The sequence below is a fragment of the Colobus angolensis genome, unplaced genomic scaffold (genome assembly GCF_000951035.1).
Source record: "Colobus angolensis palliatus isolate OR3802 unplaced genomic scaffold, Cang.pa_1.0 Scaffold94, whole genome shotgun sequence".
NCBI lineage: Eukaryota > Metazoa > Chordata > Mammalia > Primates > Cercopithecidae > Colobus > Colobus angolensis.
The window spans coordinates 4,083,159-4,102,282 of NW_012123376.1; the positions used below are offsets into that span (position 1 = coordinate 4,083,159).

Genomic DNA, 19,124 nt, shown 5'->3' on the forward strand with positions numbered 1-19,124 from the left:
TATATACAGTACATTTAGTAATAGAGTCATCAAGTGTCTGCTTAGGGCTGCAGCGTTTAGAATTTTTATCAGAGCACTGAACTTGTAAAGAACTAGAGCTGTTACAGATGGCTGTACAGTTTTGAACTCTTTATACAGGCACTGCAATGCTACAGAAACCTGATGGGGAAATAGGCAAGGTTTATTATCCAGGCTTTAGAAGTTAGTATTCTTAGAGCCATGCAAGTAGGTTTTCCTGAGAAGAAATGAAACTGAAGTCTGTCCAGTTGAAAGCAATGTAGAGTACCATGGATTTTAAGATAAAATCAGCATGTTGGGTTGAACAGTTTGCTATCATCCAAGCGCAACTGTGAATTAGCCCTAAAAGAGTAGTATAGAGTTCCTATGGTGGGAAAATAAAGATTTTTATTATAAAGTGATTTAGAACTAAGCCTAGATGAATTCCTTAAATTCATAATGCTTCTTGAAATCTAACCTTAATTCAGGATATAATAATCTACATGGTGACATACGTTAATTTTATTCATGTCACAATCACTAGTGATGGGAAAATAAGGCAATACTGACAGTAACCACAGCCACGAGCTATTAATTTTAATGGAAATAGTGGCCTGTGTTACCATGACCCAGGGCAGAATTTCACAATGGGCATGAAATATACATATATCAGCATTTATCTTCTTTCTAAATATATGAACATTTATTATAATATACTTTACATGTTTAGTTGTAGAGTTTTTGTGTTTTTTTTTTGAAATTATATTAAAGAAGTTTGACAATCTTGTGAAATTTAATATATGCTGAGAACAAACCGGAACTTTCAAAAGATGTAAATTCTAAGTCCATAGTGCTAAGATGTTTCCTGAAATCCTTCGTTTCTAGAGATAGAGACAATTTGTAAATTGCAAAATTATCTAGTAGCTTTACAGCTTTTTGTAATAGGACATTTTGCCTTTTTTTTTTTATTGTTACTGCTTTCAATTTTAGAAAGCACTTAGTGTCTTACATTTGTTATTGTTTGTGACCGGTTTGTTGATATTTTCATGAGCAATTTGCAAAGGATGAGGTCTGTTTCCTTAGAAAATATGCAGTATGATAAACAATAGTTTTAAAAATTGCAAGATACCAGATTTAACCAAAATTGATCTCAGCCAATTACCATCACTGAATCAAAAGTTCTCAGGGCCGGGCACAGTGGCTCAAGCCTGTAATCCCAGCACTTTGGGAGGCCGAGACGGGTGGATCACGAGGTCAGGAGATCGAGACCATCCTGAGCTACACGGCGAAACCCCGTCTCTACTAAAAAATACAAAAACTAGCCGGGCGAGATGGCGGGCGCCTGTAGTCCCAGCTACTCGGGAGGCTGAGGCAGGAGAATGGCGTAAACCCGGGAGGCGAAGCTTGCAGTGAGCCGAGATCGCGCCACTGCACTCCAGCCTGGGCGACAGAGCTAGACTCCGTCTCCAAAAAACAAACAAACAAACAAACAAACAAAAAGTTCTCAGGAACATGAAATATGTTGCCCTGTTTCATTCAATCCAGTATCTTTTTAGATGCTTTTAAGGGAAAGATCTGGAATGTGGTTTTTCCTCTTTTGCTTTTTGTCAGTTCATTAAACTGTAACAACTTCAGCAGTAGGGACCTATACAATTGCCTGGGTAAGTTCTGTCACAGTCCATTTAGTGACTTGGTGTGGTCGTTATTATTCTGAGATATTTTTGATCTGAGAATTAAACTATTGCCAATTATTGTTTTTATTGCTGAGAAGGCCACCAGATATCATGAAATAATATCATCACTCTTTAAGGAAAACCTATTTTTATTCCCAGTACAATCAAAGCACCCTAGGGTAATACAAACAAATTATGTCCACCTACTAAAGAAGATATATATATATATATATATACCCACACACACATATAGATATAGATATATCTATATCTATATCTATCTATATAGACTCTCTATATATACAGATAGATATTTGATCTATATCTATGATATATGATATATATATCATATATCTATTTATCTCTATATATGGAGAGGTGTTTGTGTGTGTGTTTGTGTGTGTATGACAAAACAAGTCTTTTAAAAGTGTGAAAATAGTTTGTGATTTAGAATAATTTATCTTTTTAATAGCAAATCAGATTTTTTTTTGATTTTTGCACATTAAGAATGATAAATGTTCTGGGAAACATGCAAGTTAGCCTTGTTCCTCTGAAAGGCAGGCAGGCTCCTAGGAGAAATCACAAGGTAGCATTTGGTTTGATGAGTTCACATGATCTAGAGTTATGTTAGCAATCTTCTCTGTATTTCAGAAGAAAGAAGAGATAGTAACACACTAAAACCCACACGAACTAAAATATTTACTTGTGACATTGACCAGCACATCTTTTCTATTACAGAATGACTATTAGTGGCACAACAAATTACCTCAAAACTTCATGGCTTAAAAGAATATTTATTACCTCACAGTTTCTGTGTATGAGCTATCGGGGACTAACTTAGCTGGGCCTTCCGCTTTGGGCACCCCAGACTACAGGAAGGTGTTGGCAGGCCTGCAGTCATCTCTAGACTCCACTGAGGGTGACTCCTCTTCCAAGTTGACTAATGTGGCTGTTGCCATGCCTCCTGTCCTCAAGGGTGCTAAATTGAGGGCCTGGGTTCCTTGCTGGCCATTGGCCTGAGGCCACCACCAGTTCCTTGCCACATGATACTCTCCACAGGGCAACTCAATACATGGCAGCCTGCTTCATCAGATCAAGCAGCTGAACAGATCTGGGGAAGAAGGGTATGCCTACGACTTGCAAGATACAGTCTTTTTAGAACCTAATCTTGAAAGTGACCTCCCATGATTATTACCTTATTCTCTTCATTAGAAGCAAGTCACTAGGTACAACCTACACTCAAGGAGAAAGTATCACGTATGCCTATAATTGTAGGAGGCAGGGGCATTGCTGATCATCTTAGAGGATGCCTACCACAGAAGGCTCTTCAGAAAATAAAACTGTCAAGTACCCTAGTGAGAATGGAATCAGAACAAGGAGTATGATATATTCCAACTATTTAATGGATTCAGGAATATATCTAAAGACAGACCAGATGTCCATGTTTGTCTTTGAAAATAACTTTATCCCTGTCTGGTTAAATTGGCTTGATTAACTGCTTTCTCCAAGCTTCATTTCAGGGCAAACATGCTATTGATTCTCATATTCTTCCTTTAGTTATGATATTTCTGTCAATGTGCTTTCTTGCCTGTTTGCTAGTCATTCTTTTTAAAGTTATATTTGTTTAGGGAGGTAGTTGTGGGTGAATAACGTTCTACATCTTTAAAGGCTTATTTAATATATTTACACAAAGCTGAACTGACATTCTGGCTTAGTGTTCAACTCGACAAATGACAGGCAAAGTTCAGTAAAAGAGCTCTCAAAACTTTTCAGTAAATATGAGAGTTTTTTAATATAACGTTGCACATCTTTGATCTGGTCTCTTCTGTGTTGAAGGGTAGTGCACAGAGGGCCACCTTACTTAACAGTTCTTGTATAGGATGTTATTATTCTCACCCATATACCGTCTAAACATCAGTTGATGATTTCATTAGATAAGATATAAAGAAAAGTTATTTCCCTATGGAAGTGTCACTTTTTAAACTAGGAACTCTCATATTTACTGAAAAGTTTTGAGAGCTCTTTTACTGAACTTTGCCTGTCATTTGTCGAGTTGAACACTAAGCCAGAATGTCAGTTCAGCTTTGTGTAAATATATTAAATAAGGCTTTAAAGATGTAGAACGTTATTCACCCACAATTACCTCCCTAAACAAATATAACGTTTATTAAAAGTAACAAATTAGTCATGCTGTAGAAAATAGAAAAAAAAGTAGAAAATGCTGAACTTTTAAAAGCCAGATGATGACTTTTTTCCTTCCAAACTTAGAAGAAAATAACTAGGCTTTGACGAGAGCTGCCCTTCTAATTGCCACCTTTGGTTTTTTTCTTAGAGATAACACATAAATTTATTCTGAAAACTCAATTTATTCACAGGATTTTTTCTGTTTCCTGCAGTTCTGAAAAGATATAAAGGCTTGAAATGAATCAAAATATCCCTGTTTTCCTTCTCTGTGGCATCTTATTTGATCAAATAATAAATCATTTTTCTTCTATGCTCTGTTTTAATTAAGTATATTAGATAATATGTCCATTCATCACTTAGGATCAGATTTGCACTAGTGTGATTATTTCCTTCCACTCTTGTTTCTTAGTCCTCTTTCCCTCAGAAAGGAATAGAAGAATGGAGAAAGTAGTAGACACTTCTTTGTCGTTCACTTTGATGAAATCCGGAGGTCTCACCTTCCAATTAGGACAAGGTAACCTAAGTGCAAAGTACCCCATTCTCACTTGCTGGTACATTAACCACTCTGATGGCTTCTTGCTTCTTACTAATGAATGTTTAATTAGAAGACACACACAAAAATACTTTACCAAAGCATTTCTCCAGCAATAGAAATTTTTTTTCTTTATTTACAAAAGCAAAACAAAACTTTAAAGAGGGCCTGTGCTCTGCTTTTTGTTTTTGATAAGCCTTTAAAAGATAACTTAATATTTATTTCAAATAGAGTCAAACAGAACAGTAATTTCTTATACTAGCAAATGTGCATTGCATATGCAGTCCTAACTCAGTAACAGGTAATAAAGTTAAGTAGACTTCATAAACTTTACAATTGTAAATTTACCATTCAAACATGATAGACCAATAGACTAGAATCTAGCTAATGTCCACACCCTCTGTCCAGTAAGTTTCAAACCTGATATTTCTGGAGAACTCTGTTAAGAAAATCATGAAGCATTTGTTTCCTACCTAATACTTGAAGAAATTTTTCAAAAACCTCATTGCTAAGCACGAAAAATATTTATCATGAGAACACTGTCCATATAACCAGTGAAACAGTATATGTGGATAGTAGAAAGGGTAAATCTTTAACTAGTTATTAATAAATATCTGATATTGCTGACATATTGAAATTATGTTTCACTGAGGCAAACTATTTTTTTTAAATTTGTGTTTGAAAAAAGAATTTAAGCTAGGTGCAGTGGCTCATGTCTGTAATCCCAGCAGTTTGGGAAGCAGAGGCAGGCAGGTTGCATAAGTCCAGGAGTTTGAGACCAGCCTGCGCAACATGGTGAAACCCTGTCTTTACTAAAAATGCAAAAATTAGTCAGGCATGGTGGCACACGCCTGTAGTCCCAGCTACTTGGGAGGTTGCAGTGAGATGAGATACTGCCACTACACTCCAACCTGGATTATAAATGAAACCCTGTCTCAAAAAACAAAACAAAACAAGACAAAACAATACAAATAAACAAAACAATTTAAGCTTACAGAGAAGTCCAGGAACAGTATAAAAACTTTCATATATTCTTTACCAAGATTCATCAATTATTAATATTTTGCCTCCATGTGTTTTAGCATTTTCTCTGTCTACATAATATTTTCTGAAGCAATTGAGAGTAAGATGCACATATTACGGCCCTTTACCTATCACCTAACCCATATTTATTTCAAGGAGTATTTATTAACAATAAAGATGTCCTCTTGTATGTAAACACAGTATATTTATCAGCTCAGTAAATATTTCTTTGACAATACTTTGATCTGATCTGACATCCAAATTCCAATTTTGTCATTTGACCCAATAATGTCCTTTATAGCATTTGTTTCCCTTCATTACTGAATCTAAATTAGGGTCACGTGTTATATTTAGTTGTCATTTCTCTTTAGTCTCTTTAATCTTGAGCATTTTCTCAGCCTTTTAAAAATAATGTATAAAATTGACATTTTTGAAGAATACAGTCCTTTTCTTAATAGAATGCTTCTCATTTTGCATCTGATGTCTCTTCATGTTTAGGCTCAGGTCATGTATGCTAAGCCAATATACTATCCCAGTGGGGCTGTGTTCTTCCCAGGGCATAACATCTAGAGTCACATAACGTCCATCTTCTCCTCATTTTGTGGCATTAATTTTGATAGTTAGTTCCATATATTTTTATTGAGCCCTTTCCATGCACCAGGCAATGCTCAAGATGCTAGAAATGCACAAATATGGTATTTTATCTGCTCTTAAGGAGATTTATAGTCAGACTTTCAGCAATTTCTGTAGGATAGTGAAACATTTTACTTGTCAGTGTGAGAAGACAACTTCGGAGAGATGGTAGTCTGGGTCCTGTGACAAGTGTATAGGACAGGAACAACATGTAGGTTTTAGCAATGCAATATATGGGATCCCAACTGTGTGCACATGAGTTTAGGCCACTCATTCGTGACTAAAACACTTTGTCGAAGGGCCTTCTTAACATTAATCATAGAATTGCCTGTTCTTTATTGCACAGACAAACAACAGATAGTTGATGATTCTGATGATTATGATCATCATCATCATTTTTGTTAATTTTGCTTGGTTGTGGTCATGGTAATACAGTTTTAAGAACATTCAGTTCTTGAACAGATTTTAGTTCAGAGAATCACAGGATGCAGATTTTGACCCCACTTGGGGCAGATCCTTGAGTACAGACGAGAATATCATTAATACCCTGTAAAGAGAGATCAGCTTCCCTTTGGTAGTAAATTCCTCTTTGCCCACATTGGAGTTTCAACATCATAGTTTAACCTGAAATTCAGGCAAAGGGCCTCTTCTCTAAGATACTGACAACAAGGTCACTTCCAGGAGAAACTGAGATGATGTAAGCTGATCTGACCATTTAGGAAAGTATTTTGCCTGTGGCTAGAGTTAACTAAATAACTCTAAACTGGCTAGGCTTCTCCATAGTCATGTGTAGATCTTCAAAAGCCTTCTTTTCTCATTCTTCAGTTCAGAGGATTGCTTTTTTAAAATTTTATTTTATTTTATTTTATTATTATTATACTTTAAGTTCTAGGGTACATGTGCATAACGTGCAGGTTTGTTACATATGTATACTTGTGCCATGTTGGTGTGCTGCACCCATCAACTCGTCAGCACCCAGCAACTCATCAGCACCCAGCAACTCGTCATTTACATCAGGTAAAACTCCCAATGCAATCCCTCCCCCCTCCCCCCTCCCCCTGATAGGCCCCGGTGGGTGATGTTCCCCTTTCCGAGTCCAAGTGATCTCATTGTTCAGTTCCCACCTATGAGTGAGAACATGCGGTGTTTGGTTTTCTGTTCTTGTGATAGTTTGCTGAGAATGATGGTTTCCAGCTGCATCCATGTCCCTACAAAGGACACAGACTCATCCTTTTTTATGGCTGCATATGGTGTATATGTGCCACATTTTCTTAATCCAGTCTGTCACTGATGGACATTTGGGTTGATTCCAAGTCTTTGCTATTGTGAATAGTGCCACAATAAACATACGTGTGCATGTGTCTTTATAGCAGCATGATTTATAATCCTTTGGGTATATACCCAGTAATGGGATGGCTGGGTCATATGGTACATCTAGTTCTAGATCCTTGAGGGATCGCCATACTGTTTTCCGTAATGGTTGAACTGGTTTACAATCCCACCAACAGTGTAAAAGTGTTCCTATTTCTCCACATCCTCTCCAGCACCTCTTGTTTCCTGACTTTTTAATGATTGCCATGGCTGATCAGTTTAGTTTCCCATTTAGAAAGAACGCTGTGGTCAGATCAGCTTGCCCAGTGAGGATCTCTTCTAGCTCCACAATTCTCATAGTCTAGTTACACCCGCTTCAAAATGTCCAATTGCCAAAGTTCAGGTCTCTCCTTATAACTTGTGCTTACCTGGAGTCTGGAACAAAGTTCCTTTTCATAGAAATAACAGGGTTTCATTTTTACTGTCTTTGTCTAAAAGGTAGTTACAAGCATACCTCGGAGATATTGCAGATTTGGTTACAGACCACTTCAGTAAAGCAAATATCAAAATAAAGCAAGTCACATGAATTTTTGGTTTTCCATTCCATATAGAATTTATGTTTAAACTATACTGTAGTCTATTAATGATGCAATAGCATTATGTCCAAAAAACCAGTGTACATACCTTAATTTAAAATACTTTATTGCTGAAAATTCAAACAATCATCTGAGCCTTTGACAAGTTGTGATCTTTTTGCTGCTGGAGGGTATTTTCTCAATGTTGATGGCTGCTGACTGTTCAGGGTGGTGGTTTGGGAAGGTTAGGGTAGCTGTGTCAATTTTTAAAAATAAGACAACAGTGAAGTTTGCCGTCGCATCTATTGACTCTTCCTTTCCTAAAATATTTCTCTACAGTAGGCAAAACTTTCTGACAGCATTTTACCCACAATAGAAATTCCTTCAGGGGAGTCATTCCTCTTGAATGAAACCTGTTATTGCTTTATCAACTAAGTTTATGGAACATTCTACGTCTTTTGTTGTCATTTAAAGAGTGTTCACAGCATCTTCCCCAGGAGAATATTCCTTCTTAAGCAATCACTTTCTTTGCTCATCTGTAAGAAACAACTTCTCACCCATTAAAGTTTTATCATGAGATTGCAGCAATTCAGTCACATTTTCAGGCTCCACTTGCAATTCTAATTCTCTTACTATTTCCAGTACCTCTGCAGTTACTTCCTCCACTGAAGTCTTGAACCCCTCAAAGTCATCTATGAGGATTTGAGTCAACTTCTCTCATACTCCTGTTAATATTTATATTTTGACCTCCTTCCATAAATTAAAGATGTTCTTAATGGCATATAGAATGCTGAATCCTTTCCAGAAGGTTTTCAGTGTACTTTGCCCAGACCCATCAGAGGAATCACTATCTATGGCAGCTGTAGTCTTGCAAAATGTATTTCTTACATAATAAGACTTGAAAGTCCAGTGACTTCTTGGTCTATGGGCTGAAGAATTGATGTTGCATCAGGAGGCATGAAAACAACATGAATTTTCTTGTACATCTCCATCAGAGTTCTTTGGTGGCCAGGTATACTATCAATGAACAATAATATTATAAAAGAAATCTTTTTTTTCTTAACAGTAGATCTGAACAGTGGATTTAAAATATTCAGTAAACTATGCTGTAAACAGATGTCTTGTCATCCTGATTTTATTTTTCCATTTACAGAGCACAGGGTGAGTAAGTTTGATATAATTCTTATAGTAAATGAGCATTGGCTTCAACTTAAAGTCACCTATTGTATTAGGCCCTAATAAGAGAGTTGGCCTGTCCTTTGAAACTTTGAGGCCAGGCATCGACTTCTCTCTAGCTATGAAATTCCTGGATGACATAGCTTCTTCCAACAGCAGTCTGCTTTGTGTACATTGAAAATCTGTCGTTTAGTATAGCTATTTTTAATAGTGATCTTAGCTAGATCTTCTGGATAATCTGCTGCAGCTTCTATATCAGCACTTTCTGCTTCATCTTGCACTTTTATGATATGGAGATAGCATCTTTCCTTAAACCTTATGAACCAACCTTGCTATCTTCAAATTTTCTTCTGCAGCTTCCTCATCTCTCTTCACCTTCTTAGAACAGAATGAAGTTAGGGCTTTCCTCTGGGTTAGGTTTTGGCTTAAGGGAATGTGTTTGGTTTGATCTTTTAATTCAGAACACTCAAATTTTCTCTGTATCAGCAATGAAGTTGTTTTGCTTTCTGTTATTTGTGTGTCCACTAGAGTAGCTTTTAATTTCCTTCAAGAACTTTTGTTTTGCATTCACAGTTTGGCAAACTGTGCAAGAAGCGTAGCTTTTGGTCATCTAGGACTTTGATATGCCTTCTTCACTAAGCTGAATAATTTCTAGCATTTGATTTAGAGTGAGAGACATGCAAGTCTTCCTTTCATTGGAGACTGCAGTAAGATTATTAATTGACCTAATTTCAATATTCTTGTGATTCAGGGAATAGAGAGCCCCAAGGAAGGGGAGAGAAGTGGGGTAATCAGTTGTTGGTGGAACAGTCAGAACACACACACAACATTTATTAAGTTCATTGTCTTATACGGGCACAGGTCATGGAACCCCCAAAACAGTTACAATAGTGACATCAAAGATCATTGATCACAGATCACCATGAAAGGTATAATCATAATGAAAAAGTTGAAAGTATTGGGAGAATTACCAAAATGTGACACAGTGACATTAAGTGAGCACTTCCCCAGTGTGGAGTTGCCACAAACTTTCAACTTGTGAAAAAACAGTATCTGTGTCCCACAATAAAATGAAGCAAAATAAAAGGAGGTAAGCCTGTACCTTATCAAACTGTGTTTTATAGCTTTAGATGATCTCTTGTTCTCAGAACATGTTTTCAACTAGCCTGTGTTCTCTCATGTGCTTTCTTATTTGAAGAGAACTGAAAAATATATAAAAGCAGTTTGTGATTATAATTTTTTGGTCTAATTATTAGCCACAATCAAGAACTTTACTTCATACCAGCCTTTTTTTTAATTTTTAATGATGCAATAAATTATTTTACTTTAAACTCTGGGATACCTGTGTAGAACATGCATGTTTGTTACATAAGTATACATATGCCATGGTGGTTTGCTGCACCCATCAACCCATCACCTAGGTTTTAAGCCCCGTGTGCATTAGGTATTTGTCCTAATGCTTTTTCTCCCATTGGCCCCAGTATGTGATGTTCCCTTTCCTGTGTCCATGTGTTCTCATCGTTCAACTCTCACTTATGAGTGAGAACATGAGCATACCAGCCCTTTTAAATAAGGCACATTATCTACTCTGATTTCAAATAAGCGGAGCCATGTTGGTCTATTATGTAACTCATTACTTATTTCTTTTCGTTTTTTTTGAGACAGAGTCTCACTCTGTTGCCCAGGTTAGAGTGCAGTGGTTCCATCTCGGCTCACTGCAATCTCCGCCTCCCAGGTTCAAGCAATTCTCCTGCCTCAGCCTCCCAAGTAGCTGGGATCACAGGCATGCACTACCACGCCCCAGTAATTTTTGTATTTTTAGTAGAGACAGCTTTTTGCTGGTCTCAAACTCCTGACCTCAGACCTCCACCTGCCTCGGCCTCCCAAAGTGCTGGGATTACAGGTGTGAGCCACCACGCCCAGCCGCTTCATTATCTATTTCTTACTGTGTTGTATTTGGAGTGTACAGACAAAGTACCCTAGTTCTTGTACTTCCCTGCATACCGTCTTTGCTTATTGTCTAGAACAGCACCCAGTGCTAATAGAAAAAGCATATAAAAAGGATATGAGATTTAATATGATGTCTAGTCCTCTCTTACCTTGACCCAACTCCGTAGGCCTCAGGTTCCCCAGTTACAACCTTGAGAAAAGAAAAAGAAAACACAGAATCTGTTACTACATTTTCAGTTTTTACTTTTTACTTATATTTAAACAACACAGCTTTTAATATATTAGTCTTCAAACATCTGGAAATCACTTGGACTGTTACTATCTGCATTTCATGAGAAGAATTGATAATTATTCAGTATCTTCTTATAAATGGGCCTGTTCAGAACAACAGTCTCGCCAAAATGTTTCTCATGTTTAATGTAGACATTGTGTCTCAGCTTTTTTGCTTTAGCAGTAGCAGAATGTTCTTACTCTAAATATAAAATTATAAAAAAAGCAAGAAACAATATTTTCTTTAATTAGCTTCTTCCTTTGGGGGTTTTAGAAGAGGGGTTATGACTTGACAAAGATCCTTCCCATCTGTTCCTGTTTGTTTGCTTTTATTTTGACTTCCTTTCGTTGTCTTATCAAATATCACATGAATCATTAACATTTGTTTTCATCGCTTATTTTGGTTTCCTTAACTTCACATGATGAAGACATTATGTTGAGAGAGACTCACGGCTACTATATTTTATATTAACCTCAGATTCTTTAAGTAAATATTAAACTTTCTGGACATGTGATGTGATGTGTTTGCCCTCTGTTGTGTTAATATTCTCCTCAGCTCTGGAAGAGTGAGGCATCTGCATATACAACTGTTTTGTGAAAGCAGCAAATATCACTAGATTACAGGTGCCTGGATGTAAGTTTTGAACAAATAGATGACCCGTTTAATAATGCGACTTCCTAACAGAAAACGCAATTTGTTAAGTCCTTCATGCAAAAGATGTCTAAAAGATCCTTGTGGATGTTTGTGAGGGAGTTACTCTCAAAACTGGAAGAGAAATCTATTTGCACATCGTGTGATACCTTTCACAGGCATACTCCATAGTTAAAGATTTGACGTGATTTTCACAGTGAATAAATTGGATTTTTTGGTGTCACTTTGAAATTGTATTAATTTATATGTCATCTGATATAAAATCTTGTCATATAATGTGAGTGGGGTTTTTTGTTTCATTTTGTTTTTTTGTTGTTGTTGTTGTTTTTTGAGACAGAGTCTCACTCTGTCCCCAGCCTGGAGTGCAGTGGCACGATCTCGACTCACTGCAAGCTCTGCCTCCCGGGTTCGCACCATTCTCATGCTTCAGCTTCCTGAGTAGCTGGGACTACAGGCGCCCGCCACCACGCCCGACTAATTTTCTGTAATTTTAGTAGAGATGGGGTTTCACCATGATGGCAGGATGGTCTCGATTTCCTGACCTCATGATCCGCCTGCCTCAGCCTCCCAAAGTGCTGGGATTATAGGTGTGTGTGAGCCACCATGCCCAGCCATTTGATTGGTATTAAACAAATCTCATTAGTGTTTAAAATAAATGATCAATCTATTTAATAATCTAGTTTTTATATATGGAATAAAAGCCAAATTCTGCATCTGTCTATATATATTAGATGTTAACAATAACTTCGTATAATAATACATGCAAAAATATTAAACCAACCATTAAACTTAATCCGTGAATGAAAAACTAGAAATTTTGAGATAGACTTCTCCTGTCTCTCTCCTCAGACACAGTAAACAAAATATATAAAATCTCTATACTGATTGGGTCTGATTTGATGGTTTCGATTGTAGTATAAAATCTGAGATCCATTTTTACAAATAATTTACAAGTTTTTCTTCAATTTATTGTCTGTAGATCTAATCTTCATAGTAACAAACAACATACAAAAATTCACATTCACAATAAACTATTCAGTGATCCTTCTTATATACCAAATGCTTTCTTAGACAAGAGTTACTTTCTTATACACCAAATTATAGCTGTAAGCATCACATCACAATGAACTTTGAAACTATTAGGAATTTGTAATTTAAATAGTTTCGCTCAACCCCTACTCCCAAATGCTTTTAATTAGAACAGAGTTTTTAATTAAGTACTCCCATGCACAAAGTTTAGCTTGATGATTTTTCTGTCATATCAACCTCCCTTGCAAAAGCAAACAATCATTGTGTTAAAGGAAGGTATTTTCTTTGAAACTGGGCTGTAAGAATTCTAGTTCTGATTTCAGGTTGTCCAACTGAGACTTTGCAGGCTAAAAAGAAGCCCTGCCCCCAGGAGGAAGGGAAAGAGCAGATCCACAAGGCAGCGAGACAAATGGTACTAGGTGTTTAGGAGTCAGTCCTATAATTCTGTGTGTCAAAGGCGTACTTTTTCCGGGGACAGTCCAGTTGCTTATTAGAGGAAAAGTGATAGAGTAGAATGGACATGAAATTTGAATTCACAGAAATGTCAAATCGCTGCACTTCCATTTGCTAGCTCTGTGAAAAAATGAAAGATACTTAACCTCTCTATGCCTTAATAGCCTTATTTGTAAGAGGCATTACTTTCTTGGGTTGGTGGGAAGTTTAGGCTTAAAATCGACATAGCACCTTGAACATCACAGGTGCTCAGAAAATATTAGCTTTACTGATACTAATCATTATTGCCAGTTTACTTGATCTTACTGGGCTTTCATCCATTTGAGATATCGAGGAATAATTGATTGGTAAACTTGGCTCAGCATAAGGAACAAACAGGAAATATATTTTTTTCTGTGTCAAACACATACAGAAAAAAGTGGTGGGCAGGAATGAGATTATCTAGTTAGAGGGTAAGTATGATGTACAATGAGTAACCCTTAAAACAAAACGTATGAATAAGCCCTGTGAGTTTCCAGATGTAAACAGCACACTTCTGAATAATGAGGCCTCAGCCATGGACACGCTCCAGGGATTCCAATAATCTCTCTTCTGCAGCTCGTTTTTGCAAAGTCTTCTCCATGGCCCATGACTTCTCTTGCTGTTTGAAGAGTCAGGAAAGGAGAGAATATTGAGACCATTATTATATAACATACAGACATGGCACAGTTTGAATTATAGGACCATATATCCTTTCTAGCACATTTGCCATCCACCTTTCATTCAAGTGGTTTATTAACAGAAGGCTGAGTTAGAACCACAGCCCCATAGTTCAGAAGTCTGTTGTTAGTTCCCTGGGTATGTCCATATGCAACTATTTACTGTGGGTTACAGGGCCAATGTAACTTCTCTGGAACATTATAACATTTGTTTAAAATTTTGTTCCTACAGACTTTTAATGACCTACAAGTATGTTTTAATAAATATGACAAAATTATATGATAGAACTGCTTTTAAAATAAGGGTCTGTAAATGAAAGATAGTCAGTCTTCAAGGGTCTGTCTGTGCCTGGTGCATTTCTGCCTCTGGTGGATTCTAAAGTAGAGGATCTCTGATGTCTAACTACCTGAATGTGACAGGTGGGATCTATTTTATAGCTGACCTCTTTAATGCTTGATACATCTGTCCATCTGTTAGGAATATTAGTCAAAAATTTAATAGGAGACATATTTATTAAAAGCAGAATTACAGCAGATCAGATGCCGAGCACATAATTATGTAATTTTTATAAACATGTTTTACATAAGACCCATGGTAAAGATGCTTATGAAATACTTATTACTGGTATATTTTACAAATCTAAGAGATTTTTATTTAAAATATTTAGTTTTAGATAAACTTCAAAATTTCTAACATGCTAATAATTTTTATTACATAGACATATTAATGAATTTCTTTTTTCAAAAGTTTAACATTTGAGGCCACACTAAAACTTTTAATGCAGGCCGGGCGCAGTGGCTCAAGCCTGTAATCCCAGCACTTTGGGAGGCCGAGACGGGCGGATCACGAGGTCAGGAGATCGAGACCATCCTGGCTAACATGGTGAAATCCCATCTCTACTAAAAATACAAAAAACTAGCCTGGCGAGGTGGCGGGTGCCTGTAGTCCCAGCTTCTCGGGAGGCTGAGGCAGGAGAATGGCATAAACCCGGGAGGCGGAGCTTGCAGTGAGCTGAGATCCGGCCACTGCACTCCAGCCTGGGCGACAGAGCAAGACTCCGTCTCAAAAAAACAAACAAACAAAAAAACAACAACAAAAAAATCTTTTAATGCAAACATCATGCTGAAGCTTTCTCATTCTAATACTGGCAGAAAAGAGGCAGCTGCCTCTTCCGCGGGGCTTATCGTCGGGGAGCCTCACTTTATATGACTTCAAAGTGAGATAAGCGCTATAGAGTAATTCTTACGGCGATAGTTATTGAGGAGTAATGAGTGGAGTTCTTTTCAGAGAAGTTCAATAGGAGGCAGCAGAAGGGGAAGTGGGGAAAGAGGGAGTACTTGTATTCTAGGCTTCTCGAAGGAAGAACAGGCCTGAATATTCCAACACAATACAGAGTTTGGTGTGCTGTAGAACAGACAGGCCACTAAACCTAGGGGAGAGAAGTAAAAGATAGGATTGAAGAGGAGAAGCAGCACCAGCTTAGGTACCACTTTGTAGACCATGGAGAATAATTTGACTAGTTAATGTAAATATGGGTCTTTTAAATAAGTATTTATACTTAATGGATTATTTGTATAAATCCATTTTTTGCTTCTAAATTCTTTCTACCTAATATACTGTAGATCACAGAAGATTAGAAAACTATATTTAATATTTTAGTAGCTTTTCTTCATTGTACAGAGAGTTAAGAGTTCCACAGCAAGCACTGAAATATTACTTTTGAGCAAAGTATTACTTTTTGTAAAGTTTATGAAGGACTTAGGTTAATGAAATTTGAATTCTGGGGAAGTTTACAAGGTCTCTCTTCCCTCTGTTTAATCCTAGGAAATATTGTGTATTTTTTAAAAAATGAGAATGGGAATGATAATCTCAATATAATTGAATACATGCTACAAATAATGAGACAATCGAAAAGAGAGCTAAGTAGGGATAAATAAATTAAGGGATTAAGAATTAGAAAACTTTGGCAAAAGTAACAACACTATCTTTTTGGATACTTGTGTTTTCTCTATTACTAGATTTTTAAACAAATCAATGTTGCTTTATGTAGTAGAAATCATTCGAATCAAAATTATCTTTAGAACAGTCCAATGTTTAGCCAGGTGCTAGGAAATATACGAAAGACAGAAATTTTTATTTTGTTTATTTTTATAATATTATTAGGTTTGTTTACTAAGTGGGTAATTGAAACTCCTGCTATGCTGAAATCACAAATAATTATATATTACTCCTATAATGTAACTGAGAAAAACATAGTTTGGTCCCACAGGTGAGTGCAATTAAGCTAAGCAAACAGAAGAAATAAGGCCATATTCCCTACAAAAACAACAAATGTTTCACAATACGTCAATATGGTACTGCCATATTCTTAATTAGAAATAAATTTTTACCTAAATAATATGGCCTTGATACTAGTATTTGATTAATACCTGATTTAGGAGGTTCCAATCTTTATTTAATACCACAATGTCTACTGCTGAACTATAGTAATATTTAGTATCAATCAGAAAGAATAGTTAGGGGCCAAAGAGGTAAAATCCTTTTAGACTGCACGTCTATACATATCTAAAGAGAGAATTAGACACAGTTTCTGCATGTCTTTACATCGTTGCTCAGAATTAAGAGGTCAGTAGGATTAAAAACATGTTTTCATTGGTTAATCTTAGGTTATGTTTTATATCCAAACATGTATGCTATTTTGAGCGAGCAGATCTTTATTGTGACTATTATGTTTCAACTGTTAAGAAAAATCCTAGTAAACGATTGCTGAACTGAAAAGCTAAGGATATTTCCTTTTTATTTGTTCATTTTATAACTATTATTTTTTAATAGAGATGGGGTCTCACCGTGTTGCCCAGGCTGGTCTGGAACTCCTGGGCTCAGGCAGTCCTCCCCCCTCAGTCTCTCAAAGTGCTGGCATTACAGGTGTGAGCCACCATGCGCAGCCCTGAAAAGCTAAAGCTATTTAACAACTTTCAAGTAATCATTATTATTATTCTTAAAGTTGAACTAGATTAATTTTAAGAGAGGCAACTGATATTTGACACAACTTATTAGCATTTAGCCAGTCTGAGGCTACTCTCATGGACATCCCTGCCTCTGGGAGGGAAAATTGTGGATTTGGGATGTTCATGATATAATACGTTTTTATATTTACATTTATAATGTTATATATCATTACATACAATAATATATAATATGTATAATTCAATATCGACTTTATGTAAACCATATGAAATCTATATCTTTCTAAAGATCTATATCTGATTAATGCATTCATTTAACACATATTTACTAAACTTACAGTAGTCCCTCCTCATCTATAGTTTATCTTCCCATAGTCTCAGTTATCCATTGTCAACAATAGTTTGAAAATGTTACAGTATTTTGAGAGACAGAAAGGCTACATTTATATAACTTATATTAGGGTACATTGTTATAATTATTCTATTATTATCATGTATCTATAATTGTATAATTATTATCTACAATTGTTAATCTCTTACTGTGCCTAATTTATAAATTAAGCTTTATTGTAGGTATGTATATATACAAAAAAAAACCATAGTATACATAGGGTTTGGTACTATTATCCATGGTTTCAGGCATCCACTGGCAGTCTGAACATATACTCCACAGATAAGGGAGGACTACTCTATACTCTATGCTTGGGATATATCATTGAGCAAAACAGAGTTTCATGACATCTTGGAGGTAGTATTTCAATGCTACAAATGTTTATTAAGATGTTTGTTGCAGCATTATTCACAATAGCCAAGATTTGGAAGCAACCTAGTTGTCCATCAGCAGATGAATGAATAAAGAAAATGGTGTACCCATACACAATGGAGTACTACTCAGCCATAAAAAGAATAAGACCCTGTCATTTATAGCAACATGGATGGAACTGGAAGTCATTATGCTAAGTGAAATAAGCCAAGCACAGAAAGACAAACTTTGTATGTTCTCACTTTATTTGTGGAAGCTAAAAATTAAAACCATTAAATTTGTGGAGATAGAGTGTAGAATGATGGTTGCCACAGACTGGGAAGGTTACTGGGGAGAATGGGGAGGGAGCAGGGATGGTTAATGGGTTCAAAAAAATAGGATGAATGAATAAAATCTAACATTTGATAGCACAACAAAGGGACTATAGTTAACATTAATTTGACTGTACATTTTAAAATAACTGAAAGAGAGTGGATTGTTTGTAACATAGTGGATAATTGTTTGAGGTGATAGACACCCCATTTGCCCAGATGTGATTATTATGCATGTATGCCTGTATCTAAATACGTAATACACCCCATAAATATAAAACATGTACCTAATATTTACCCACAAAATTTAAAAATATTTTTTAAAAAGGAAGGATTATAAAACATAGAAAAAATGAGAGGAACGTATAATTTGGGCTTACCAATATTTCTATGAAGTGCAAAATGATTTAATGTTGTTGATATTAAGTTCCTTGCAACTTACTATATCCACTATATAGAATTGTATAAAAATAGTTGTATGAAAGCTGAAAGTGAGGTCCACAAATATTTAGACTATCTTTTTAATTTCCTGAATGTACTATAGGTTATTTATGTTTTCTTACATTTTAATTCTTCAAGTTACCAGACATTTTGCAAACATTTACATGGCAATATGCACTTTTCAAAGCTCAGAAAACTTTCCTTTTCTGATTGTTCTCCCTTCTACTGTACATATTAAAATTTGAATTTCAGACATACATTAGACAAATATATACAAAGTTTAGGCCACACCAGCAAGTGGACAGATTAGAGTGTATTAAATATTTGAGAAATAGGCTTATGTTTGGTATTGTTTTATTTTTGGTTTGGATTTTTAATTTCCTATTTCTTATTTGTGCCTCATTCAAATGGATTTATTCGATGTCTCCAAGATTTGATTTCCTTTTCTTTTTCACACAACTGTGTGTTTGCTCATTAGTAAAAGTT

The 19,124-nt window shown here is 36.0% G+C and overlaps 1 protein-coding gene across 1 annotated transcript in view; it reads left to right on the forward strand.

Moving 5' to 3' along the window:
• DACH1 (dachshund family transcription factor 1) overlaps positions 1–19,124 on the forward strand; it is a 433,308-nt gene that overhangs the window by 410,880 nt on the left and 3,304 nt on the right. The window lies entirely within an intron of this gene.